The sequence below is a fragment of the Canis lupus genome, chromosome 36, assembly GCF_048164855.1.
Source record: "Canis lupus baileyi chromosome 36, mCanLup2.hap1, whole genome shotgun sequence".
Taxonomy (NCBI): Eukaryota; Metazoa; Chordata; class Mammalia; order Carnivora; family Canidae; genus Canis; species Canis lupus.
This window is the reverse complement of record NC_132873.1, coordinates 30865247-30887131: the sequence shown is the minus strand read 5'-3', so window position 1 is coordinate 30887131 and position 21885 is coordinate 30865247.

Genomic DNA, 21885 nt, shown 5'->3' with positions numbered 1-21885 from the left:
ATCGCTGTATTCAACTCAGATACTCGGGAGTTCAGGCCCAATGCTTACACATGCTTTTCCCACAACCTATCCCAGCCACTAACATAAGGAGGTTAGCAGGTACGTCTACAGTCAGGCAGGATGCGGGAGTGTTCTGCCCTGTCCTCAGCTCTCACAGGGAAGCATGCCTAGAAGCCAGCTCTCAACTAGCTGCATTCTTATGACAGTGTGAAGGTAGCAGTATTCTGAGTAAGGCGGTTCCGAGATTACCACTCTACTGCACATGGAGATACCCTCCAGGTCTGCATTGTTAACTTGCGTCTCAGAAGCCTGTGGCAAACGTCTCTGGTGAAGACCTGCGAAACTCACTCTGCAGGCAGTGTGGAACTGTGAGGGACTGAGGGTTAGCTCAACTCTCAGAAGTAAGGTGCTTTTGGACAAGGCGTTCAGCTACATTCTCACGTATGGAACTTAGTATGTAGCACCTGTCTACCCCAGCAATTACTAGGCAATCGCTGGAATGAGCTTGGAGGCACTAGTTTTGTGTGCCGGGAGATTCCAATTACCTCTCCCAACACTTCCGTCAAACAGCGAGCCTAGGCGTTTTAGAAGCGAAGGGTACCAACAGGCTGGATGTGCAGGTACAGGCCATTAGCTCAACTCTCAGAAGTGTGTATGCATGGGAGGCAGATGTCTGCTACCCATTCTGACATGGGAGTTGGAAACTAGCTACACTGTGATTGAAGTAGGCCATTGGAAATCGCTGTATTCAACTCAGATACACAGGAGTTCAGGCCCAATGCTTACACATGTTTTTCCCGCAACCTCTCTCAGCCACTAACATTAGGATGTTAGCTGCTACGCCTACAGTCAGGCAGGATGCGGGACGGTTCTGCCCTGACCTCAGCACTCCCAGGGAAGCATGCCTAGAAGCCAGCTCTCAACTAGCTGCATTCTTATGGCAGTGTGAAGGTAGCAGTATTCTGAGTCAGGAGGTTCCAAGATTACCACTCTACTGCACCTGGAGATACCCTCCAGGTCTGCATTGTTAACTTGTGTCTCAGAAGCCTGTGGCAAACGTCTCTGGTGAAGACCTGCGAAACTCACTCTGCAGGCAGTGTGGAACTGTGAGGGACTGAGGGTGAGCTCAACTCTCAGAAGTAAGATGCTTTTGGACAAGGCGTTCAGCTACCTTCTCACGTATGGAACTTAGTATGTAGCACCAGTCTACCCCAGGAATTACTAGGAAATCGCTGGATTGAGCTTGGAGGCACTCGTCTTGTGTGCCGGGAGATTCCAGTTACCTCTCCCAACACTTGCGTCAAGCAGCGAGCCTAGGCATTTTGGAAGCGAAAGGTAGCGGCAGGCAGGATGTTGGGTTACAGGCCATAAGCTCAACTCTCAGAAGTGTGTATGCATGGGTGGCAGATGTCTGCTACCCACTCGGACATGGGAGTTGGAACCTAGCTACACTCCTATTGAAGAAGGACTTTGGAAATCGCTGTATTCAACTCAGGTACACGGGAGTTCAGGCCCAATGCTTACACATGCTTTTCCCACAACCTATCCCAGCCACTAACAGAAGGAGGTTAGCAGGTAAGTCTACAGTCAGGCAGGATGCGGGAGGGTCCTGCTCTGTCCTCAGGTCTCACAGGGAATCATGCCTTGAAGCCAGCTCTCAACTAGCTGCATTCTTATGACAGTGTGAAGGTAGCAGTATTCTGAGTAAGGAGGTTCCCAGATTAGCACTCTACTGCACCTGGAGATACCCTCCAGGTCTGCATTGTTAACTTGCGTCTCAGAAGCCTGTGGCAAACGTCTCTGGTGAAGACGTGCGAAACTCACTCTGCAGGCAGTGTGGAACTGTGAGGGACTGAGGGTGAGCTCAACTCTCAGCAGTAAGATGATTTTGGACAAGGCGTTCAGCTACCTTCTCACATATGGAACTTAGTATGTAGCACCAGTCTACCCCAGGAATTACTGGGAAATCGCTGGATTGAGCTTGGAGGCACTACTCTTGTTGCCGGGAGATTCCAGTTACCTCTCCCAACACTTCGGTGAAGCAGCGAGCCTAGGCCTTTTGGAAGCGAAAGCTAGCTGCAGGCAGGAGTAGGGATACAGGCCATTAGCTCAACTCTCAGAAGTGTGTATGCATGGGAGGCAGATGTCTGCTACCCACTCGTACATGCGAGTGGGAACCTACTACACTCTGATGAAAAAGGACTTTGGAAATCGCTGTATTCAACTCAGATACACGTGGGTTCAGGCACAACGATTCCACATGCTTTTCTCACAACCTTTCCCTGCCACTAACATGAGGACGTTAGCAGCTCCTTCTACAGTCAAGCAGGATGCGGGAGGGTTGTGCCCTGTCCTTAGCTCTCACAGGGAAGCATGTCTTGAAGCCAGCGGTCAACTAGCTGCATACTTATGGCAGGGTCAAGGTAGCAGTATTCTGAGACAGGAGGTTCCCAGATTACCACTCTAGTGCACCTGGAGATACCCTCCAGGTCTGCATTGTTAACTTGCGTCTCAGAGGCCTCTGGCAAACGTCTCTGGTGAAGACGTGCGAAACTCACTCTGCAGGCAGTGTGGAACTGTGAGGGACTGAGGGTCAGCTCAACTCTCAGAAGTAAGATGTTTTTGGACAAGGCGTTCAACTACCTACTCACGTATGGAACTTAGTATGTAGCACCAGTCTACCACAGGAATTACTAGGAAATCGCTTGATTGAGCTTGGAGGCACTCGTCTTGTGTGCCGGGAGATTCCAATTACCTCTCCCAACACTTGCGTCAAGCAGCGAGCCTAGGCCTTTTGGAAGCGAAAGGTAGCGGCAGGCACGATGTAGGGTTACAGGCCATAAGCTCAACTCTCAGAAGTGTGTATGCATGGGAGGCAGATGTCTGCTACCCACTCGGACATGGGAGTTGGAACCTAGCTACACTCCTATTGAAGAAGGATGTTGGAAATCGCTGTATTCAACTCAGATACTCGGGAGTTCAGGCCCAATGCTTACACATGCTTTTCCCACAACCTATCCCAGCCACTAACATAAGGAGGTTAGCAGGTAAGTCTACAGTCAGGCAGGATGCGGGAGTGTTCTGCCCTGTCCTCAGCTCTCACAGGGAAGCATACCTAGAAGCCAGCTCTCAACTAGCTGCATTCTTATGACAGTGTGAAGGTAGCAGTATTCTGAGTAAGGCGGTTCCGAGATTACCACTCTACTGCACATGGAGATACCCTCCAGGTCTGCATTGTTAACTTGCGTCTCAGAAGCCTGTGGCAAACGTCTCTGGTGAAGACCTGCGAAACTCACTCTGCAGGCAGTGTTGAACTGTGAGGGACTGAGGGTGAGCTCAACTCTCAGAAGTAAGATGCTTTTGGACAAGGCGTTCAGCTACATTCTCACGTATGGAACTTAGTATGTAGCACCTGTCTACCCCAGCAATTACTAGGCAATCGCTGGAATGAGCTTGGAGGCACTAGTTTTGTGTGCCGGGAGATTCCAATTACCTCTCCCAACACTTCCGTCAAACAGCGAGCCTAGGCCTTTTAGAAGTGAAAGAAACCAGCAGGCTGGATGGGGAGGTACAGGCCTTAAGCTCAACTCTCAGAAGTGTGTAAGCAGGGGAGACAAATGTCTGCTACCCACTCTGACATGGGAGTTGGAAACTAGCTACACTCTGATTGAAGAAGGCCTTTGGAAATAGCTGTATTCAACTCAGATACACAGGAGTTCAAGCCCAATGCTTACACATGCTTTTCCCACAAACTATCCCAGCCACTAACAGAAGGAGGTTAGCAGGTAAGTCTACAGTCAGGCAGGATGCGGGAGGTTCCTGCCCTGTCCTCAGCTCTCACAGGGAAGCATGCCTTGAAGCCAGCTCTCAACTAGCTGCATTCTTATGACAGTGTGAAGGTAGCAGTATTCTGAGTAAGGAGGTTCCCAGATTACCACTCTACTGCACCTGGAGATACCCTCCAGGTCTGCATTGTTAACTGGCGTCTCAGAAGCCTCTGGCAAACGTCTCTGGTGAAGACGTGCGAAACTCACTCTGCAGGCAGTGTAGAACTGTGAGGGACTGAGGGTGAGCTCAACTCTCAGCAGTAAGATGATTTTGGACAAGGCGTTCAGCTACCTTCTCACATATGGAACTTAGTATGTAGCACCAGTCTACCCCAGGAATTACAGGGAAATCGCTGGATTGAGCTTGGAGGCACTAGTCTTGTTGCCGGGAGATTCCAGTTACCTCTCCCAACACTTCGGTGAAGCAGCGAGCCTAGGCCTTTTGGAAGCGAAAGCTAGCTGCAGGCAGGAGGTAGGGATACAGGCCATAAGCTCAACTCTCAGAAGTGTGTATGCATGGGAGGCAGATGTCTGCTACCCACTCGTACATGCGAGTGGGAACCTACTACACTCTGATGAAAAAGGACTTTGGAAATCGCTGTATTCAACTCAGATACACGTGGGTTCAGGCACAACGATTCCACATGCTTTTCTCACAACCTTTCCCTGCCACTAACATGAGGACGTTAGCAGCTCCTTCTAGAGTCAAGCAGGATGCGGGAGGGTTGTGCCCTGTCCTTAGCTCTCACAGGGAAGCATGTCTTGAAGCCAGCGGTCAACTAGCTGCATACTTATGGCAGGGTCAAGGTAGCAGTATTCTGAGACAGGAGGTTCCCAGATTACCACTCTAGTGCACCTGGAGATACCCTCCAGGTCTGCATTGTTAACTTGCGTCTCAGAGGCCTCTGGCAAACGTCTCTGGTGAAGACGTGCGAAACTCACTCTGCAGGCAGTGTGGAACTGTGAGGGACTGAGGGTGAGCTCAACTCTCAGAAGTAAGATGTTTTTGGACAAGGCGTTCAACTACCTACTCACGTATGGAACTTAGTATGTAGCACCAGTCTACCACAGGAATTACTAGGAAATCGCTTGATTGAGCTTGGAGGCACTCGTCTTGTGTGCCGGCAGATTCCAGTTACCTCTCCCAACACTTGCGTCAAGCAGCGAGCCTAGGCATTTTGGAAGCGAAAGGTAGCGGCAGGCAGGATGTTGGGTTACAGGCCATAAGCTCAACTCTCAGAAGTGTGTATGCATGGGTGGCAGATGTCTGCTACCCACTCGGACATGGGAGTTGGAACCTAGCTACACTCCTATTGAAGAAGGACTTTGGAAATCGCTGTATTCAACTCAGATACACGGGAGTTCAGACCCAATGCTTACACATGCTTTTCCCGCAACCTCTCTCAGCCACTCACTTTAGGATGTTAGCAACCACGCCTACAGTCAGGCAGGATGCAGGAGGGTTCTGCCTTTTCCTCAGCTCTCCCAGGGATGCATGCCTAGAAGCCAGGTCTCAACTAGCTGCATTCTTATGGCAGTGTGAAAGTAGCAGTATTCTGAGTCAGGAGGTTCCAAGATTACCACTCTACTGCACCTGGAGATACCCTCCAGGTCTGCATTGTTAACTTGCGTCTCAGAAGCCTGTGGTTAACGTCTGTGGTGAAGACCTGTGAAACTCACTCTGCAGGCAGTGTGGAACTGTGAGGGACTGAGGGTGAGCTCAACTCTCAGAAGTAATATGCTTTTGGACAAGGCGTTCACCTTCCTTCTCACGTATGGAACTTAGTATGTAGCACCAGTCTACCACAGGAATTACTAGGAAATCGCTGGATTGAGCTTGGAGGCACGAGTGTTGTGTTCCGGGAGATTCCAATTACCTCTCCCAACACTTCCGTCAAACAGCGAGCCTAGGCGTTTTAGAAGCGAAGGGTACCAACAGGCTGGATGTGCAGGTACAGGCCATCAGCTCAACTCTCAGAAGTGTGTATGCATGGGAGGCAGATGTCTGCTACCCATTCTGACATGGGAGTTGGAAACTAGCTACACTGTGATTGAAGTAGGCCATTGGAAATCGCTGTATTCAACTCAGATACACAGGAGTTCAGGCCCAATGCTTACACATGTTTTTCCCGCAACCTCTCTCAGCCACTAACATTAGGATGTTAGCAGCTACGCCTACAGTCAGGCAGGATGCGGGACGGTTCTGCCCTGACCTCAGCACTCCCAGGGAAGCATGCCTAGAAGCCAGCTCTCAACTAGCTGCATTCTTATGGCAGTGTGAAGGTAGCAGTATTCTGAGTAAGGAGGTTCCCAGATTACCACTCTACTGCACCTGGAGATACCCTCCAGGTCTGCATTGTTAACTTGTGTCTCAGAAGCCTGTGGCAAACGTCTCTGGTGAAGACCTGCGAAACTCACTCTGCAGGCAGTGTGGAACTGTGAGGGACTGAGGGTCAGCTCAACTCTCAGAAGTAAGATGCTTTTGGACAAGGCGTTCAACTACCTACTCACCTATGGAACTTAGTATGTAGCACCAGTCTACCCCAGGAATTACTAGGAAATCGCTTGATTGAGCTTGGAGGCACTCGTCTTGTGTGCCGGGAGATTCCAGTTACCTCTCCCAACACTTGCGTCAAGCAGCGAGCCTAGGCATTTTGGAAGCGAAAGGTAGCGGCAGGCACGATGTAGGGTTACAGGCCACAAGCTCAACTCTCAGAAGTGTGTATGCATGGGAGGCAGATGTCTGCTACCCACTCGGACATGGGAGTTGGAGCCTATCTACACTCCTATTGAAGAAGGATGTTGGAAATCGCTGTATTCAACTCAGATACTCGGGAGTTCAGGCCCAATGCTTACACATGCTTTTCCCACAACCTATCCCAGCCACTAACATAAGGAGGTTAGCAGGTACGTCTACAGTCAGGCAGGATGCGGGAGGGTTCTGCCCTGTCCTCAGCTCTCAAAGGGAAGCATGCCTAGAAGCCAGCTCTCAACTAGCTGCATTCTTATGACAGTGTGAAGGTAGCAGTATTCTGAGTAAGGCGGTTCCGAGATTACCACTCTACTGCACCTGGAGATACCCTCCAGGTCTGCATTGTTAACTTGCGTCTCAGAAGCCTGTGGCAAACGTCTCTGGTGAAGACCTGCGAAACTCACTCTGCAGGCAGTGTGGAACTGTGAGGGACTGAGGGTGAGCTCACCTCTCAGCAGTAAGATGCTTTTGGACAAGGCGTTCAGCTACATTCTCACGTATGGAACTTAGTATGTAGCACCTGTCTACCCCAGGAATTACTAGGCAATCGCTGGAATGAGCTTGGAGGCATTAGTTTTGTGTGCCGGGAGATTCCAATTACCTCTCCCAACACTTCCGTCAAACAGCGAGCGTAGGCCTTTTAGAAGTGAAAGGAACCAGCAGGCTGGATGGGGAGGTACAGGCCTTAAGCTCAACTCTCAGAAGTGTGTAAGCAAGGGAGACAGATGTCTGCTACCCACTCTGACATGGGAGTTGGAAACTAGCTACACTCTGATTTAAGAAGGACTTTGGAAATCGCTGTATTCAACACAGTTACACAGGAGTGCTTACACATGCTTTTCCCGCAACCTCTCTCAGCCACTAACATTAGGATGTTAGCAGCTGCGCCTACAGTCAGGCAGGATGCGGGTGGGTTCTGCCTGTCCTCAGCACTCCCAGGGAAGCATGCCTAGAAGCCAGCTCTCAACTAGCTGCATTCTTATGGCAGTGTGAAGGTAGCAGTATTCTGAGTAAGGAGGTTCCCAGATTACCACTCTACTGCACCTGGAGATACCCTCCAGGTCTGCATTGTTAACTTGCGTCTCAGAAGCCTCTGGCAAACGTCTCTGGTGAAGACGTCCGAAACTCACTCTGCAGGCAGTGTGGAACTGTGAGGGACTGAGGGTGAGCTCAACTCTCAGAAGTAAGATGTTTTTGGACAAGGCGTTCAACTACCTACTCACCTATGGAACTTAGTATGTAGCACCAGTCTACCCCAGGAATTACTAGGAAATCGCTTGATTGAGCTTGGAGGCACTCGTCTTGTGTGCCGGGAGATTCCAGTTACCTCTCCCAACACTTGCGTCAAGCAGCGAGCCTAGGCATTTTGGAAGCGAAAGGTAGCGGCAGGCACGATGTAGGGTTACAGGCCATAAGCTCAACTCTCAGAAGTGTGTATGCATGGGAGGCAGATGTCTGCTACCCACTCGGACATGGGAGTTGGAACCTAGCTACACTCCTATTGAAGAAGGATGTTGGAAATCGCTGTATTCAACTCAGATACACAGGAGTTCAGGCCCAATGCTTACACATGTTTTTCCAGCAACCTCTCTCAGCCACTAACATTAGGATGTTAGCAACCACGCCTACAGTCAGGCAGGATGCAGGAGGGTTCTGCCTTTTCCTCAGCTCTCCCAGGGATGCATGCCTAGAAGCCAGGTCTCAACTAGCTGCATTCTTATGGCAGTGTGAAAGTAGCAGTATTCTGAGTCAGGAGGTTCCAAGATTACCACTCTACTGCACCTGGAGATACCCTCCAGGTCTGCATTGTTAACTTGCGTCTCAGAAGCCTGTGGTTAACGTCTGTGGTGAAGACCTGTGAAACTCACTCTGCAGGCAGTGTGGAACTGTGAGGGACTGAGGGTGAGCTCAACTCTCAGAAGTAATATGCTTTTGGACAAGGCGTTCACCTTCCTTCTCACGTATGGAACTTAGTATGTAGCACCAGTCTACCACAGGAATTACTAGGAAATCGCTGGATTGAGCTTGGAGGCACGAGTGTTGTGTTCCGGGAGATTCCAATTACCTCTCCCAACACTTCCGTCAAACAGCGAGCCTAGGCGTTTTAGAAGCGAAGGGTACCAACAGGCTGGATGTGCAGGTACAGGCCATCAGCTCAACTCTCAGAAGTGTGTATGCATGGGAGGCAGATGTCTGCTACCCATTCTGACATGGGAGTTGGAAACTAGCTACACTGTGATTGAAGTAGGCCATTGGAAATCGCTGTATTCAACTCAGATACACAGGAGTTCAGGCCCAATGCTTACACATGTTTTTCCCGCAACCTCTCTCAGCCACTAACATTAGGATGTTAGCAGCTACGCCTACAGTCAGGCAGGATGCGGGACGGTTCTGCCCTGACCTCAGCACTCCCAGGGAAGCATGCCTAGAAGCCAGCTCTCAACTAGCTGCATTCTTATGGCAGTGTGAAGGTAGCAGTATTCTGAGTAAGGAGGTTCCCAGATTACCACTCTACTGCACCTGGAGATACCCTCCAGGTCTGCATTGTTAACTTGTGTCTCAGAAGCCTGTGGCAAACGTCTCTGGTGAAGACCTGCGAAACTCACTCTGCAGGCAGTGTGGAACTGTGAGGGACTGAGGGTCAGCTCAACTCTCAGAAGTAAGATGCTTTTGGACAAGGCGTTCAACTACCTACTCACCTATGGAACTTAGTATGTAGCACCAGTCTACCCCAGGAATTACTAGGAAATCGCTTGATTGAGCTTGGAGGCACTCGTCTTGTGTGCCGGGAGATTCCAGTTACCTCTCCCAACACTTGCGTCAAGCAGCGAGCCTAGGCATTTTGGAAGCGAAAGGTAGCGGCAGGCACGATGTAGGGTTACAGGCCACAAGCTCAACTCTCAGAAGTGTGTATGCATGGGAGGCAGATGTCTGCTACCCACTCGGACATGGGAGTTGGAGCCTATCTACACTCCTATTGAAGAAGGATGTTGGAAATCGCTGTATTCAACTCAGATACTCGGGAGTTCAGGCCCAATGCTTACACATGCTTTTCCCACAACCTATCCCAGCCACTAACATAAGGAGGTTAGCAGGTACGTCTACAGTCAGGCAGGATGCGGGAGGGTTCTGCCCTGTCCTCAGCTCTCAAAGGGAAGCATGCCTAGAAGCCAGCTCTCAACTAGCTGCATTCTTATGACAGTGTGAAGGTAGCAGTATTCTGAGTAAGGCGGTTCCGAGATTACCACTCTACTGCACCTGGAGATACCCTCCAGGTCTGCATTGTTAACTTGCGTCTCAGAAGCCTGTGGCAAACGTCTCTGGTGAAGACCTGCGAAACTCACTCTGCAGGCAGTGTGGAACTGTGAGGGACTGAGGGTGAGCTCACCTCTCAGCAGTAAGATGCTTTTGGACAAGGCGTTCAGCTACATTCTCACGTATGGAACTTAGTATGTAGCACCTGTCTACCCCAGGAATTACTAGGCAATCGCTGGAATGAGCTTGGAGGCATTAGTTTTGTGTGCCGGGAGATTCCAATTACCTCTCCCAACACTTCCGTCAAACAGCGAGCGTAGGCCTTTTAGAAGTGAAAGGAACCAGCAGGCTGGATGGGGAGGTACAGGCCTTAAGCTCAACTCTCAGAAGTGTGTAAGCAAGGGAGACAGATGTCTGCTACCCACTCTGACATGGGAGTTGGAAACTAGCTACACTCTGATTTAAGAAGGACTTTGGAAATCGCTGTATTCAACACAGTTACACAGGAGTGCTTACACATGCTTTTCCCGCAACCTCTCTCAGCCACTAACATTAGGATGTTAGCAGCTGCGCCTACAGTCAGGCAGGATGCGGGTGGGTTCTGCCTGTCCTCAGCACTCCCAGGGAAGCATGCCTAGAAGCCAGCTCTCAACTAGCTGCATTCTTATGGCAGTGTGAAGGTAGCAGTATTCTGAGTAAGGAGGTTCCCAGATTACCACTCTACTGCACCTGGAGATACCCTCCAGGTCTGCATTGTTAACTTGCGTCTCAGAAGCCTCTGGCAAACGTCTCTGGTGAAGACGTCCGAAACTCACTCTGCAGGCAGTGTGGAACTGTGAGGGACTGAGGGTGAGCTCAACTCTCAGAAGTAAGATGTTTTTGGACAAGGCGTTCAACTACCTACTCACCTATGGAACTTAGTATGTAGCACCAGTCTACCCCAGGAATTACTAGGAAATCGCTTGATTGAGCTTGGAGGCACTCGTCTTGTGTGCCGGGAGATTCCAGTTACCTCTCCCAACACTTGCGTCAAGCAGCGAGCCTAGGCATTTTGGAAGCGAAAGGTAGCGGCAGGCACGATGTAGGGTTACAGGCCATAAGCTCAACTCTCAGAAGTGTGTATGCATGGGAGGCAGATGTCTGCTACCCACTCGGACATGGGAGTTGGAACCTAGCTACACTCCTATTGAAGAAGGATGTTGGAAATCGCTGTATTCAACTCAGATACACAGGAGTTCAGGCCCAATGCTTACACATGTTTTTCCAGCAACCTCTCTCAGCCACTAACATTAGGATGTTAGCAGCTATGCCTACAGTCATGCAGGATGCGGGAGGGTTCTGCCCTGTCCTCAGCTCTCCGAGGGAAGCATGCCTAGAAGCCCCCTCTCAACTAGCTGCATTCTTATGGCAGTGTGAAGGTAGCAGTATTCTGAGTCAGGAGGTTCCAAGATTACCACTCTACTGCACCTGGAGATACCCTCCAGGTCTGCATTGTTAACTTGTGTCTCAGAAGCCTGTGGCAAACGTCTCTGATGAAGACATGCGAAACTCACTCTGCAGGTAGTGTGGAACTGTGAGGGTCTGAGGCTGAGCTCAACTCTCAGAAGTAAGATGCTTTTGGACAAGGCGTTCAGCTTCCTTCTCACTTATGGAACTTAGTATGTACCACCAGTCTACCACAGGAATTACTAGCAAATCGCTGGATTGAGCTTGGAGGCATTAGTGTTGTGTGCCGGGATATTCCAATTACCTCTCCCAGCACTTCCGTCAAACAGCGAGCCTAGGCCTTTTAGAAGTGAAGGGTACCAGCAGGCTGGATGTGGAGGGACAGGCCATCAGCTCAACTCTCAGAAGTGTGTATACATGGGAGGCAGATGTCTGCTCCCCATTCTGATATGGTAGTTGGAACCTAGCTACACTCTGATTGAAGAAGGCCATTGAAAATCGCTGTATTCAACTCAGATACACGGGAGTTCAGGCCCAATGTTTACACATGCTTTTCCCAGAACCTATCCCAGCCACTAACATAAGGATATTAGCAGTTACGTCTACGGGCAGGCAGGATGCAAGATGGTCTTGCCCTGAACTCAGCCTCAGAAGGAAGCATGCTTAGAAGCCAGCTTTCTACTAGTTCGTTCTGATGGCCGTGAGAATGTAGCAGCATTGTAAGGTGGGACGTTCCATGACTACCGCTCTACTGCACCTGGAGACAAAACCATTGAAGCCTGCCGCTGGCCCTTGCATCCCATGAGCTTCTGACAAACATGTCTAGTGAGGATGTTCGTAACTGTATCTGCAGGCAGTGTGGAACTGGGAAGGACCATGTTTCAGCTTATCTCCGAGCGGGAAGTTCCCCAAGAGAGCTTTCAGCTACGTTCTCAGGTTGGAAGTTAGTATGTAGCTCCCCGTCTTAGGGAGGAATTCCTCAGAAGTCGCTGGATTGAACTAAGAGACACTTGGCTCTTGCAAAAATTGCATCCCATATCAAACGAAATCCTTTGGAAGTGAAGTGTACAGGCAGTCAGCATGTGGAAGGTAAGCTCAAGCCAAAGGAGTGTGCATGCCTAGTAAGCAGCTGTCCGCTAGGCGCGATATTGACAAGGGAGACACTTGGTTTATACTCCGCTTCTCTCCCGTATACAATGAAATGCTGTGGAAGCCGAACTTTCAGGCAGTCAGGATTGGGGAGGTACATGCCATAAGCTCAACTCTCAGCAATGTGTATGCTTTGTAGGCTGATGTCTGCTAAACACTTATCGAAGCGAGGTATACCCAAGCTACATTGTAATTGAACAAGGACGTTGGCAATCGCTGTATTGAAGTCAGATGGATATGAGTACAGTCCTGGCGCTTCCACTTGCATTTCTCCAACCTCTCCCATCATCTCACTTAAGGATGTTAGCAGGTATGAGTATGGGCAGGCAGGATGCGGGAGGGTCCTGCCCAGAGCTCAACTCTCACAAGAGAGCATGCCTAGAAGCCAGCTTTCAACTGGCTGCGTTCTAATGGCCGTAAGATCATAGCAGTCTTCTAACTCAGGAAGTTCGAAGAATACCACTCTACTGCACTTGCAGACACCTTCCAGGCCTGCATTATTCCACTTGCTTCTCACAAGCTTCTGACAAACGTCTCTGGTGAAGATGTTCAAAACTCATTCTGCAGGCAATGTGGAACTGTGAGGGTTTTGGTGTGAACTCAACTCTTGGAAGAGAGATGCTTTTGGACTTGGGGTTCAGCTAGCTCTCACGTATGGAACTTAGTATGTAGCACCTAAGACATGAATTACTAGGAAATCGCAGGATTGAGCTTCGAGGCCCTATTCTTGTGTGCCGGGACTTTCGTCTTATCTCTCACACTTCAGTCATGCATCGAGCCTAGGCCTGTTACCAGCGCAGTGTACCTGGAGGAGGATGTGGGAAGTACAGGCCATAAGCTCAACTCTCAAAAGTGTGTACGCCTGGGAGGCTGATGTCTGCTACCCACTCGTACATTGGAGTTAGAAACTAGCTACACTCTGACTGAAGAAGGCCGTTTGAAATCGCTATATTCAACTCTGATAATGTTGAGTACAAGCCTGATACTTCCACATGCAAATGGAATCGAAACAAATAGAATCCCATCGAATAGAATCGAAAAGAATCGGAAACTATCGTATCGATACGAAAAAAATGGAATTGAATCGAATCGAATCCAAAAGGATCGAATCGCATCGAATTGAAAAGAATCGTATCGAATCGAAAATATTTGAAACAAATCAAATAAAAAGGAATTGAATAGAAAAATTCGAATCGAAAAGAAATGAATTGAATCGAATCGAAAAGGATCGAATCGAATCGAATCAAAAAGAATCGAATTGAAAAGAATTCAATCGAAGAGTTTCCATTCGAAACGAATTGAATCGAAAAGAATCTAATCGAACCAAAAAGATTCGAATGGAATCAAAAAGAAACGAATCAAAAAGAATCGAATCGAATCGATTCATTAGAATCGAATCTAATCGAATCGAAAAGTTTCGAATCCAAATGAATCTAATCGAAAAGAATGGAATCAAAAAGAATCGAATTGTTTCAGAAAAAATGAATCGAAGTGAATCGAATCGAAAAGAATTGAATCGAATTGATTTTAAAAGAAAGGAATTCGAATTGAAAAGACTCGAATCGAAAGATTCGAATCAAATCAAATCGAAACCAAAAGAATCGAATCGAATAGAATCAAAAAGAAACTAATTGAAAACAATCATATCGAAAAGAAAAAAATCGTATCGAATCAAAAAAATCGAATCGAATTATATCGAAAAGGATCTAATCAATTCTAAACGAATCAAAAAGAATCGAATCGAATCAAAAAGAATCGAATCGAATAGGAAATAATCGAAATAAATCAAATAAAAAAGAATCGCATAGAAAAAATCGAATCGAATTGAAAAGAATCAAATCTAATCGAAAAGAATTGAATCAAATCGAATCGAAAACAAACGAATCCAATCGAATCGAAAACAATTGAATCGAAGAGTTTCGAATCGAATCGCATTGAATCGAAAAGAATCTGATCGAACCGAAAAGATTCGAATGGTTTCAAAAAGAATTGAATCGAATCGATTCGAAAAGAATAGAATCTAATCGAATCGAAAACTATCAAATCCAAATGAATCTAATCGAAAAAAAGTGGAATCAAAAAGAATCGAATTGTTTCAGAAAAAACGAATCGAATTGAATCGAATCGAATAGAATTGAATGGAATCAATTTTAAAAGAAAGGAATTCGACTCAAAAAGACTCGAATCGATAGATTCGAATCAAATCTAACCGAAACAAAAAGAATCGAATCGAATAGAATCGAAAAGAAACTAATCGAAAACTATCATATCAAAAAGAAAAAAATCGTATCGAATCAAAAAAATCGAATTGAATCGAATCGAAAAGGATCTAATCAATTCTAAACAAATCAAAAAAAATCGAAATGAATCGAAAAGAATCGAATCAAATAGAATAGAAAATAATCGAAACAAATCAAATAAAAAAGAATCGAATAGAAAAACATCGAATCGAATCGAAAAGAATCAAATCGAATCGAAAAGAATTGAATTGAATCGAATCGAAAATAATCGAATCCAATCGAAAACAATCGAATCGTAGAGTTTTAAATTGAATCGAATTCAATCGAAAAGAATCTAATCGAACCAAAAACATTCGAATGGAATCAAAAAGAAATGAATTAAAAAGAATCAAATCGAATTGAATCAAAAAGAATCGAATCGAATCGAAAATAATCGAATCCAAATGAATCGAGTCGAAAGGAGTGGAATCGAAAAGAATTGAATCGTTTAGAAAGAAACAAATCGAATTGAATTGAATCAAATAGAAAATAATCGAATCCAATCGAATTGAAAAGAATAGAAAAGAACTGAATCGAATCGAATCGAAAAGAAATCGATTCGAAAAGAATCGAATCGAAAAAAAAAGAAAGGAATCGAATCGAATCGAAAAGAATCGAATCCAAAATAATCGAATCGAAGATTGAATCGAAAGAATGGAATCGATTCGTAAAAACCAAATCAAAGAGACTCGAAAAGAATCGAATCAAATAAAAAAATAAAATCAAATAGAAAAGAATCGAATCGAAAAGAAAAGAATCGAATCAAATCGATTTGAAAAGAAAGATATTCGAATCGAAAAGAATCGAATCGAAAAGAATCGAATCGAAACGAATCGAAAAAAATCGAATCGAATTGCTCCAAATCAAAAGAATTGAATCGAATGGAAGTGAAAATAATCGAATCAAATCGAATCGAATCAAAATAATCAAATCGAAACGAATCAAAAAGAATCAAATCGATTCGAAAAGAAAGGAATTCAAATCAAAAACATTCGATTAGAAAGATTCGAATCGAATCGAATTGAATAGAAAAGAATAGAATCAAATCAAATAGAAAAGAAACGAATAGAAAACTGTCGAATGGAAATGAAAACAATCGAATTGAATCGTATCGAAGAGAATCGAATCGAATCAAAAAAGATCGAATGGAATCGAATATAAGAATCTAATCGAATCGAATCAAAAAGAATCTAATCGAATCGAAAGGATCGAATCAAATTTTATCGAATGGAAAAGAATCAAATCAAATCGAAAAGAATCGAATCGAATCGAAAAGGATCGAATCGAATCAAATCGAATAGAAAAGAATCGAATAGAATCGAAAAGAATCGAATCAAATTGAATCGAAAAGAATCAAATCAAATCGAAAATAATTGAATCGAATCGAAAAGAATCGAATCGAATCAAATCGAAAAGAATCGAATCAAATTGATTCGAAAAGAAAGAAATTAATATAGAAGAGGCTAGAATCGAAAAGAATCTAAATGAATCGAATAGAAAAATATCGAATCGAATCGCAACGAATCAAAAGAATCGAATCTAATGGAAGTGAAAATAATCGAATTGAATCAAAAAGAATCGAATCGAATCGAATCAAAAAGAATCGAATCGAATCGAAAAGAATCAAATCGAATCGATTCGAAAAGAAAGGAATTCAAATCAAAAACACTCGAATAGAAAGATTCGAATCGAATCGAATCGAAAAGAATAGAATCGAATAGAAAAGAAACGAATAGAAAACTATCGAATGGAAAAAACTATCGAAAAAAATCGAATCGAATCGGAGAGAATCGAATTGAATCGAAAAAAGATCAAATCGAATCGAATATAAGAATCGAATCGAATCGAATTGAAAAGAATCGAATCAAAAAGGATCAAATCTAATTGTATCGAATAGAAAAGAATCAAATCAAATCGAAAAGAATCGAATCAAATCGAATAGGAAAGAATCGAAAAAATCTAATAAAGAGTCGAATCGAATCGAAAATATCGAATCGAATCGAATCGAAAAGAATCTAATCGAATCGAATCGTTTGTAAAGAAAGGAATTCGAATCAAAAAGACTTGAATCATAAGATTCTAATCGAATCGAATCAAAAAGAAACGAACCAAAAACTATCGAATCGAAATGAAAAAATCGAATCGAAATGAATCGAAAAGAATCGAAGAAATCTAATAAAAAAGAATTGAATCGAATCGAAAATATCGAATCGAATGGAAAAGAATCGAATCAAATCGAATCGAAAATAATCGAAACATCAAATAAAAAGAATCGAATGGAAAAAAATGAAAAGAATTGAATCGAATCGAAAAGAATTGAATTGAATCGAATCGAAAACAATCAAATCGAATCGAATCAAAAAGAATTGAATCTAAGAGTTTCGAATAGAATCGAATTGAATCGAAAAGAATCTAATCGAAATGAAAATATTCGAATAGAATCGAAAAGAAACGAATCAAAAAGAATCGAATCGAATTGAAAAGAATAGAATCTAATCGAGTCGAAAAGAATAGAATCCAAATAAATCAAGTCGAAAGGAGTGGAATCGAAAAGAATTGAATCGATTCGAAAAAAACGAATCAAATTGAATCTAATCGAATCGAAAATAATCGAATCAAATTGAATCGTAAAGAATACAAAATAATCGAATTGAATCGTAAAGAATAGAATCGAAGCGAACCGAAAAGAATCAAATCGAATTGAAAAGAATCGAATCGAATTGAACCGTAATGAAAAGAATCGAATCGAATTGAAAAGAATGGAATCGAATTGAATCGAAAAGAATTGAATCGAATGCAATCAAATCGAAAAGAATCGAATCGAATTGAAAAGAATCAAATCGAATTGATTGAATCAAAAAGAATCGAATCGAATCACATCGAATCGAAAATAATTGAAATGAATAAAAAATAATCGAATCGAATTGAATCGAGAATAATTGGAATTGAATTGAATCGATAATCGAATTGAATCTAATCGAGTTGAATCGAAAATAATCGAATCGAATCAAATCAATTAGAAAAAAATCGAATCAAATTGCATCGAACCAAAAGTAATCGAATCGTATTGAATCGATTCGAATTGAAAAGAATCGAATCGAATCGAATCGAAAAGAATCAAATCGAATTGAATCAAAAAGAATCGAATCCAAAGAATCGAATTGTAGAGAATCTAATAGAAACGAAAAGATTCGAATCGAAAAGAATCGAATGTAAACGAAAAGAATCAAATCGAATCGAATCGAAAAGAATCAAATCGAATCGAAAAGAATTGAATCGAAAAGAATCGAATCGAATCAAATCGATTGAAAAGATCGAATCAAAAAAATCAAAGAGGATCAAAACGAATCAAAACGAATCGAATCGAATTGAAAAGAATCATTGAATCAAATCGAAAAGAATCTAATCGAATCGTATCGAATCAAAAAAATCAAATCGAATTGAATCGAAAAGAATAGAATCGTATTTAATTGAATCAAATGAATCGAATCGAATTGAATCGAAAAGAATCGAATCGAATCAAAATGAATCAAATCAAATCGAAAAGAATCGTATTGAATCGAATTGAATCGTAAAGAATCCAATGGAACATAATCGATTCGAATTGAAAAGAATCGAATCGAAAAGAATCAAATCAAACCGAAAAGAAAGGAATCTAATCGAATAGAATCAAATCGAATGGTATCATTGAATCGAAAAGAATCGAATCATATCGAATTGAATTGAAAAGAATCAAATCGAATAGAATCGAAAAGATTCGAATCGAATCAAAAAGAATCGAATCGTATCGAATCAAATCGAATAGAATTGAGTCGAATACAATGAAAAGAATCAAAACGAATTGAAAACAATCGAATTAAATCGAATCAAATATTATCAAATCGAATCGAAAAGAATCGAATTGAATAGCATCGAAACGAATCAAATCGAATCGAAAAGAATCAAATTGAATAGCGTCGAATCGAATCGAATCAAAATGAAAAGAATCGAATAGAATCGAAAAGAATCAAATCGTATCGAATTGAATCGAAAAGAATCGAATCATATCGAATTGAATTGAAAAGAATCGATTCCAATCGAATTGAATCGAAAAGAATCGAATCGAACAGTACCGAATCGAATTGATAAGAATCGAATCAAATAAAATAGAAAAGAATCTAATTGAAACGAAAAGAATCTAATCGAATCGAATTGAAAAGAATCGAATCGAAAAAATCGAATCTAATAGAATCAAGTTGAGTTGAATCGATTAGAAAAGAATCGAATCGAATCATATCGAATTGAAAAGAATCGAATCAAATCGAATTGAATTGAAAAGAATCTAATCGAACTGAATCGAAAAGAATCGAATCGAAATGTAACAAATTGAATCCAAATGATCGAATCGAATCAAATCGAAAAAAATCGAATTGAAACGAAAAGAATCGAATAGAATCGAACTGAAAATAATCGAATCTAATCGAATAGAATAGAATAGAATCGAACAGAATTGAATCGAATGAAAAGAATCTTATCGAATCGAATCGAAAAGAATCGAATCGAATCGAATGGAGAAGAATCAAATCGAATCGAATCGAAAAGAATTGAATCAAAAAGAATCGAATCGAAGAGAATCTAATCGAAACGAAAAGAATCAAATCGAATCGAAAAGAATAGAATCAAAACGAAAAGAGACGAATTGAATCAAATCGAAAAGAATCGAATAGAAAAAAATCGAATCGAATCGTATCGAAAAGAATCGAATTGAAAAGAATAGAATAGAAAAATTCGAATCGAATCGAATCGAAATGAATCGAATCGAATCAAATTGATTGAAAAGATCAAATCAAAAAACATCAAAGAGAATCGAAATGAATCGAAACGAATCGAATCGAATTGAAAAGAATCGTATCAAATCAAATCTAAAAGAATCGAATCAAATCGAATCAAAAAGAATGGAATCGAATTGATTCATATTGAAAAGAATCGATCGAATCATATTGAATCAAAAAGAATCGAATCGAATCGAAAAGAATCGAATCGAATTTAATCGAAAAGAATCGAATCGAATTGAATTGAGTTGAAAAGAATTGAATTGAACAGTATCAAATCAAATTGAAAAGAATTGAATCAAATCAAAAAGAATCGAATCGAAACGAAAAGAATCGAATCGAATCGAATTCGAAAGAATCGAATTGAATTGGAATGAGAAGAATCGAATCGAATTGCATCGAAACGAAAATAATTGAATCGAATTGAATAAAAAAGAATCGAATCTAATCGAATCGAAAATAATTGGAATTGAATCGAATCGATAATCGAATCGAATCAAATCGACTCAAATCGAAAATAATCGAATCAAATCAAATGGATTAAAAAACAATCGAATTGAATCAAATCGAAAAGAATCGAAAAGAATCAAACCGAATCAAAAGAATCGAAAAGAATTGAATCAAGAAGAATCGAAATGAATTGAATCGAGTAGAATCGAATCGAAGCTAGGGGGAAAGAATTGAATCGAATCAAAAATTATCTAAACGAATCCAATTAAATCCAAAAGAATCGAATCGAATCGAATTGAAAAGAATCGAATCAAAATGTAACAAATCGAATCCAAATGATCGAATCGAATCAAATCAAAAAGAATCGAATCGAAAAGAATCGAATTGAATTGAATCGATTCGAGAAGAATCGAATTGAATGGTATCGAATTGAAAAGAATTGAATTGTATCAAATCGAATCGAATCGAAAAGAATCGAATCGAAGAGAATCTAATCGAAACGAAAAGAATCGAATCGAATCAAATTGAAAAGAATCGAATCGAATTGAAACGAAAAGAATCAAATCGAAAAGAATGGAATTGAAAAGAATGGAATCGAAAAAATCGAATCGAAAAGAATCGAATCGAATGGAATGGAATCGAATGAATCGAAAAGAATCAATTGAATCGAATTGAATAGAAAAGAATCGAATAGGGGATCCCTGGGTGGCGCAGCGGTTTAGCGCCTGCCTTTGGCCCGGGGCGCAATCCTGGAGACCCGGGATCGAATCCCACATCGGGCTCCCAGTGCATGGAGACTGCTTCTTCCTCTGCCTGTGTCTCTGCCTCTCTCTCTCTCTCTGATGACTATCATAAATAAATAAAATTTTTAAAAAAAATGTTAAAAAAAATAATTGAATAGATTCGAATCGAAACGAATTGAAAAATCGAAACGAATGGAATCATATCAAATGGAAAAGAATCCAATCAAATTGAAAAGAGTAGAATCGAACGTAATCGAAAAGAATCGAATCGAAATGTAACAAATTGAATCCAAATGATCGAATCGAATCAAATCGAAAAGAATCGAATCGAAACGAAAAGAATCGAATAAAATCGAATTGAAAACAATCGAATCGAATCGAATTGAATGGAATAGAATCGAACAGAATTGAATCGAACGAAAAGAACCTTATCGAATCAAATCGAAAAGAATCAAATCGAATCGAATGGAGAAGAATCAAATCGAATCGAATCGAAAAGAATCTAATCGAAAAGAATCTAATCGAAACGAAAAGAATCAAATCGAATCGAAAAGAATCAAATCGAAACGAAGAGTCAAGTCGAATCGAATCAAAAAGAATCTAATAGAAAAAAATCGAATCGAATCAAATCGAAAAGAATCGAATTGAAAAGAATAGAATCGAAAAATTCGAATCAAATCGAATCAAAATGAATTGAATCGAATTAAATCGATTGAAAAGATCGAATCAAAAAACATCAAAGAGAATCGAAACGAATCGAAATGAATCGAATCGAATCAAATCGAATTGAAAAGAATCGTATCAAATCAAATCTAAAAGATTCGAATCAGGGGATCCCTGAATGGCGCAGCGGTTTGGGGCCTGCCTTTGGCCCAGGACGCGATCCTGGAGACCCGGGATCGAATCCCACGTCGGGCTTCCGCTGCATGGAGCCTGCTTCTCCCTCTGCCTGTGTCTGTCTCTCTCTCTGTGACTATCATAAATAAATAAAAAATTTAAAAAATAAAATAAAATAAAAGATTCGAATCAATCGAATCAAAAAGAATGGAATCGAATCAAAAAAATCATCGAAAAGAATCGATCGAATCGTATTGAATCGAATCGAATCCAAAAGAATCGAATCGAATGGAATTGAATCGAATCGAAATTAATCGAAAAGAACTGAATTGAAGA